General features: G+C 40.7%; 1 long non-coding RNA gene across 1 annotated transcript; it reads left to right on the forward strand.

The window, feature by feature from the left end:
* The first annotated feature begins 3409 nt into the window (after window positions 1-3409).
* LOC136439711 (uncharacterized) lies at window positions 3410-6663 on the forward strand. Its single transcript, XR_010756564.1, has 3 exons — window positions 3410-3498; window positions 3788-4090; window positions 6554-6663. It is a non-coding gene; the product is annotated as an uncharacterized lncRNA (long non-coding RNA).
* The last annotated feature ends 995 nt before the right edge of the window (window positions 6664-7658 follow it).

Genomic DNA, 7658 nt, shown 5'->3' on the forward strand with positions numbered 1-7658 from the left:
ACCAAAGTTTCGCGCATAGGCCCCATACTTAAGCATTATAGGGCAATGGCACAGGTCTAAAATATCAATCTCTTCACCAGAATTTTCGAACTTTACATTCAAACGATAGGGCACTTGGTAGGTATTGGAGGAATGAAGACAGCATTATCATCTCATTTATGGTTACGGGTAATAGCTGACCAAAGTTTCGCGCATAGGCCCCATACTTAAGCAATATAGGGCAATGGCACAGGTTGAATATATCAATCTCTTCACCAGAATTTTCAAACTTTACATTCAAACGACAGGGCACTTGGTAGATATTGGAGGAATGAAGACCGCACTAATATCTCATTCATGGTTACGGAGTAATAGCTGACCAAAGTTTCGCGCATAGGCCCCATACGTAAGCATTATACGGCAATGGCACAGGTCTAAAATATCAATCTCTTTACCAGAATTTTCAAACTTTACATTCAAACGATAGGGCACTTGGTAGGTATTGGAGGAATGAAGACCGCATTATCATCTCATTCATGGTTAAGGAGAAATAGCTGACCAAAGTTTTGCGCATACTTGAGTATTATAGGGCAATGGCACAGGTCTAAAATATAAATCTCTTTACCAGAATTTTCAAACTTTACATTCAAACGATAGGGCACTTGGTAGGTATTAGAGGAATGAAGACCGCATTATTATCTCATTCATGGTTACGGAGTAATAGCTGATCAAAGTTTCGCGCATAGGCCCCATACTTTAGCATTATAGGGCAATGGCACAGGTCTAAAAGATCAGTCTCTTTACCAGAATTTTCAAACTTTGAAACGATAGGGCACTTGGTAGGTTTTAAAGGAATGAAGACCGCATTATGCTAATACTCCCGGCGTCTGTAGGACCTATCCAAAGGCTCTGATTAGGCGGTAGGCGGGGGGGGGGGGGTTATCTGGAGAATAGTCATATAGAATTTGTCAGGAATGAATCTGATGACCATTGACATAACTGGTTAGTATTTGAAGGTAAGTTTTTGTAGTCTGATGTTGTTATTCCAGAGATAATGAAGACACCTTTTTATTCACATCCTCATAGGGCTTCAAGCACTAATTGTAACTGTTTAGTCTCCCCTGAATTTTCATGGCGAGTCGTCGCTATTAGTGACGGTATTGCCGTTGAGTTCATCACTAAATCGATGAATTCCACGGCCGTGGAGTTCATCACTCTATTGATGAATTGCACGGCCTTGGAGTTCAACAATCCACGGTTTTCGGATATAGCTCAGTAAAGAGAATGTGTTGGTAAATGATTCTAGATTATTTTTACCTGTCACATGTCATTTCTTTGGGACATTTGCCAGCAGTCGACCAGGATAACCCGAACCACAACGTATTTTCTTGGCCTGATTTTCTGCGCTTACGTTCCATCACCGTACAAAAGTTCCCCCAACACAGATGCATATTTATGTTAAACATTTATGCCATAGCAATTTAATTTTTTATTTATTTCGGATTTGAAAAGTAGTGCTGAACTGAAAGATCAGTACGAAAACAAATTCTGAGGGGAAACTTGCGATGTTGTACACATTGCTTCTGTGAGTTGATACCTGTAGGCACATTGAAGCTTACTTGTGAAGTTACAGAGTCTTGTATACCTTTCTCTGAACAAAGAAAGCTCATCTCACAACCTGAACTGTTAATTGTGCCCAGGTATTGACATGAAGTTTCATTCAACCACATGCTTTTTTTCTGTTTTCATGCAGATATCAATGAGTGCACCGAGGAACCCTGTCAACATGGACGCTGTGTGAACAAAGTTAACGGCTACAAATGTACCTGCTCATCTGGATGGACTGGGCAGAACTGCCAGCGAAGTACTTTTTTCTGTAGATGCCATTGACGTTGTATATATGAATTTTCCCATTTCTTATTCCATTTCCCTTTATATTCCACTTTCTCTTTCTTGGTATCTCTCGTTATCACACAAACATTTTTCTTATGCCCGGTGATATTTATGAACGATAACAAGAAAGAAAGCAAGATATTGTATATTTCTATCTTTATCGGACATCAATGAGTGTACCAGGAATCCATGCCAACATGGAACGTGTGTGAACATAGATGGTGGATACAAATGCACCTGCTCACCTGGATGGACCGGACAGAACTGTCAGCAAGGTGAGTTTACTTTCTTGTAACACTAATGTTTGAAGTGAATTTAAGAAGTTACTTTCTAATTAGCTTGACTTGGGTGGTGCCCTGTAACAAGATTTGTGGCGTCGCGATGGCAGGGTGTTTGGCCCCAGAGGTACTGAGTTCGAATCCGGGGTTTCTTGATTTGTCCCGTTGTAGTTATGCCCTTAGGATAGGCACTATAAACTACTTGCCTCACTTCACTCAGGTGTGAATGAGTACCTAGCTTCGGTTAGGGACGTACCTTGGATAGGACGTTAAATGGAGGTCCCGTGTTTGACGACCTCGAGCACGTTAAAGAGCCCACCACACTTATCAAAAAGAGTAGGGGTCCTTCCCGGTGTGAGTGGTTCAAAACCTACAGTCCTATGGCCGCACATGGGGCAATTGTCGTATTGAGGTCACCTGAGTTAGCGCCGAACGTCAGCCGCTCCAGACCCTTGCGATCTAGCCCCACTAATTGTGCGCTCCTCGCAATTCAGTCCCTGGCTGCGAAGAGAGTGTAGTCGGCCACCGAGTAATAATAATAATAATAATACTGAATTAAAAATTCGACATGATTGGTTTCCGTTAAACAGACATCAATGAGTGCGCCGAGAAACCATGCGAAAATGGACGCTGTGTGAACAAAGAAGGCGGATACAAATGTAACTGCTCACCTGGATGGTCTGGACAGAACTGTCAGGAAGGTGAGTTTTGTTTCTGTAGATGCCATTAATGTTGCATATCTGAATTTTCCCATGTCATCATCCATTTTCTTTAAATTCTATTTTCTCTTTCTTTGTTTCTCTCGTTATCACACAGACATTGGCTTATGCCCAGTAATATGTATGAATGATAACAATCTCTTTCATTCTTTATCAGACATCAATGAGTGTACCGAGAAACCTTGCCAACATGGACGCTGTGTGAACAAAGAAGGCGGATACAAATGTACCTGCTCACCTGGATGGACTGGACAGAACTGTCAGCAAGGTGAGTTGTTTTAATTAATGTATAAAAAATATGAAGTTTCAAGTGTTCAATGACTAAATTGTCATTGTCCTTAAACGGACTGTTCTGTTTAGAAGATTGCTATCACATATGTTGACTGATTTGGCATCAACTATCAATAGAAATAGATGCTAACATGGAATATGTCAAAAACAGGTATGGGGAAAAAGTGTAATGAGGTCATAATTTAGCAATTCAGGTAACGCCGCTGAATTCTTTGATCACGCAGACATCAATGAGTGTACAAGGATTAAACCTTGCCAACTTGGACGCTGTGTGAACAAAGATGGTGGATACAAATGTACATGCTCACCTGGATGGACTGGGCAGAACTGTCAGCAAGGTGAGTTTCTTAAGTGTAGACATAACTTTCACCAACTTATTGCTTCCTTTCCTATCGCACAAAATGACGTTATATTCGGATTGGATCATTGCTTACATGCCTTGAACTCTGGTAATACAGCTATGAAAGTCTTGTTTTAGTTTCTTCCTGAATAAGAAATCTATAGATAATGATAGAAATTATTTTCTTATCAGTAAACCAAATTCAGAAAGAGACAACCTACAACCCAAGAAAAACAGGTGCAGGGGGTCTACATTGAGGTTACAATAAAACGTCGTTCCTCACACAGGAAGCGAAAGATGTGGGTACACCAGCCTGGGTTGCTGGAAGGACTCCTTTGACCGCGCCATTCCTGATCTCGAGGGAACAGATCTGCTTCCAGATGGATCCTACAAGTCCCGTAAAAACGCCATAGAGAAGTGTTACCAGGTAGCACATTCTCGTGGTTCTACCGTGTTTTCTGTACAGGATGGTGGGCAGTGTTTTGGGTCGGCTGATGGACACAACACCTACAACAAGTACGGACAGTCCACGGACTGTGCAGCGGACGGTGAAGGCGGGCCTTGGGCAAACGAGGTCTACAAGATTACAGGTCAGACTCAAGTTAATGATGTAGATACTCAAAGAAGTGGATTTGTTTTAACTTCCATTTCAAAATAATCATATTTCACTCCCCATACCAGAGGTATGGTTAGAGTGAAATATATTGTTTTTGTTCATGTTCTTCTCCTTCTCCTGCCAAATCGTCAAATCTATTCAACTCCGCCATTTGTGGACCAAAAGACCTGGAATTTGGCATGGAGGTAAAGATGGCAAGTACCCCCAGGCGTTTATTTTTCATTTTTTATATAGAACAGGCCTCGTAAACATTTTTATGGAGTTTTTGGGGGCATTTTTCGAAAAAAAATACATTTAGGGCTCCTGTACCCACGGGCAATAGGCCCCGGAATTATTGTTGGGCATACACAAGTGTGGGTTGGCGACAAAAGAAAACGGCACAAAATAGAAAGCCCCAGATGTTCGTTACCACATGAGGTGCATTCGACCGGCGTTGTGGGATCTTGTTGTATTTTGAAACTATTTGAGTCAACTTGCAGAGTTTCAACATGCTAACAAAAGCCATGCTGCACAACAAGTACATTTAGATCTACATTTAAACTTTTTTCACTGTTGTCGCCTGATTTTAGTGGTTTTCGTGGATCGAGGGTTATAACGAAGTCGACCCAGAAGTCGACCCAGGGCCCAGAAGACGGAAAACGGATTTCGTGCGTATAGCAAAATACCCGTGTGTATTAATCGTTCTACAAAAACAGTGCATTGATGAACAATAGTGTAAATTCTTTTGGGGAAAAAAGCCGATGTGTATTTTGTACCATGCGTCTTTCACCTTTTGTATGCATGTGTCAGCTGGTAACGCTGAGCCCCGGAAATCGTGAAAATTCCGAGAACACAAAATGCCTTATATCTTTCTTTTGAGTAGATATTATGCCCGCCATGTGCTTTAGATTGTCCCGCGATGAATCATTTCACTATATAGCACTCTGCTTCGACAGAATCCGCAGAAAATGACGATGTTTGAAAGGCCATTTCCTACCTATCCCTCGCTACGCTCGCACGTCGGCCTTCGGCCCCCGCTCGGGTGGAACTTCGGCACCAACGCGATCGGGTGATCCCCACGCGATGTACATGTACTTCATTAGTTTATAACGAAATTTTGGGGTCACGATCGGAACTTCAACTCCTAATCAACGATAATACCTTGGCCTCTGACAGGCATTTTTCACGAAAGTTTTGGTTAAAAATGAGGTTTCAAGGTTTTCTTGCTCAACCACACTTGTTCACCGACATTATTAGCATCATATATAATTTGAGTGTAACTTTCATGATCTGATATTCATAAATTGTGCTAATTTGATGACGTCATCGGTCAAAATCCAAGATGGCGGACAAAATCATTAGTTCAGCTTTAAACAGGCTTCCCCCTTCAAATTTTTGATTACAGGTGTGTATTCAACAAAATAACATTGAATTTGACGTTTCTGGTCTATTTTCATTGTGTGTTTGGGGTTAAAAGCTGCAAAAAAATGCATTTTTCAAAATATTTTAAGATTGCCTATCCAAGATGGCGGATCCCGAGGGTAGCTTAATACACATTACGTCATTATATGACGTCAATATGGTTATTATTCCCAACAGAGGTCTTGGTCAACTTGGATCAACATGCTAAACTTTTTGTTAAGTCATTGCCTAATATATTCAGGTATTACGAGACATCCGTATATAGACTGTTTTAGCCCATAAAATCACATCAGTGACGTCATAATTACGTGATAACGATATCAAAATCGTAGGATTGATTAAACTTTACATGTACATGAACCCCTGCAAATTTGGTGCTCATACACTGTGCCCCTCCCCTCCTGGGCCCAGGAAGCCCCAAAAAGCCAGAAAATAGGGTTAAATTCGGTACAAGGGTGCCTTTAACATGCCCGTACAGGACTTCACAGGACTACACATTTCTGGTGTACATCACTTCAAAATGCTATTTTCAGACCAAAACCGGGCAAAAAGTGTTTTCCCCATTCTACGTCTAGCTAAAGTTCCGCACGTTCCATTTGCTGTTGGCCAAAGAATACATGTTCAATCTAAAGGTTCCGCGCGTTCCGTTTGCTGTTGGTCAAAGAACATACGTACACCTGTTCCATTCGGGTTACCTGAGGTCATGTTGCATGAACACACGTGCAATGAACGACATATTCAAACAAATGTAGCTTAGATTATTACAAAACGTCCATTACTGCACGAGGAGGGGTCGAAATATGCTGTATTTGCTCAGAAGCTAAGAAATTCTAGTGTAAATTTGCTATCCTTCAATTGTGTACATTATGGACATTTCGTAACCCGCAACATTATCAGGACGAGATAATATGATTGTTTTGTTTGTCCATAGTTCCTTCTTTTACACGCCTGCATAATTTTCTAGGACGACGTCCTTTGAGTCAATGTGGCCTAAGCCTCACTACTATAACAGAACTAAATTGTAATTATCACACAGATAAAGATCGCTTTATCAGAAACCCGTGCCAACATGGACGCTGTGAGAACAAAGATGGTGGCTACGAATGTACTTGCTCACCTGGATGGACGGGACAGAACTGTCAGCAAAGTGCGTTCTTTTCCAAACGCTTCTTGTAAATACCATTTACATTGTATAGCGCTAGTTGACTTTCGTTTCTTGCTATTCGCAGCAAGAGTCAAGTTAAAAAAAGAGTAAACCATCCTGTCTTCCTGCCATACGTCTATATTAAAGATTATCCTTGCCACTAATGCCGTACAAAGTCATGTTATATTTACTCTCTGATCATCGGAAAATTTATCTGTTTTTGTTTCTCTTGATTTATTTGATATTTCAACCAACAAAGCCGAATTTATACACAAAGAAATGTAGGTACAGAGAAAAAAAAGTCTACTGGAATTTTTTTTTAATTTTGATTTTATTGACACAGAAAGTCTAACTGCAAGCATGGTGTATATCTAGATACTTTGCATTTGTATATAACATACCCAAGTCTTACGATAGCGCTACTTACCTTTTTTCCTGTAAAGCTCATGTGATGCTGATTTTATTTCTCAAGTCGCGTTGTCTTATCAATATTATGTCCTTTGATTTTAGTTTATGTCCCGCCTGCGATATTTTTATTGTTATATGATCCTTTTAATGCGAAAAATGTAAAATAGCTGCACGCAATTCAGCAGATGGCTGCGTTACTGCGTACTATTGTGTTATGTTGTCAAATACGAAGTAATAAACCATTTATTTAGAAAAAAAATATCACGGCACTAACTTTTTGTAACAGCCAAATGATGCAAACGATGCAAACTTTTAAACGTAGATGAAAGAAAAACAACAACCAATGTTATACATGTATATTCGGGAGAGACAGAGACAGCTGGACTACGGCAACTCAAGCAACACACTGTCAAAAACAGTGCACTGCGTCATAATAGCACGACTGACGACTCTAGACAGGCAGTAAGGTGCATAACCGTCGGTGGGCTTTATTCAAGACATTTAAACCTAACGGAGTCAAGCTGGCGGACAAACATACGTCACAACCCGTGACGTCATCATTGGGCAAAACCAACCAAAACACATATGT

This window comes from Branchiostoma lanceolatum, chromosome 8 (assembly GCF_035083965.1).
Source record: "Branchiostoma lanceolatum isolate klBraLanc5 chromosome 8, klBraLanc5.hap2, whole genome shotgun sequence".
Lineage (NCBI taxonomy): Eukaryota > Metazoa > Chordata > Leptocardii > Amphioxiformes > Branchiostomatidae > Branchiostoma > Branchiostoma lanceolatum.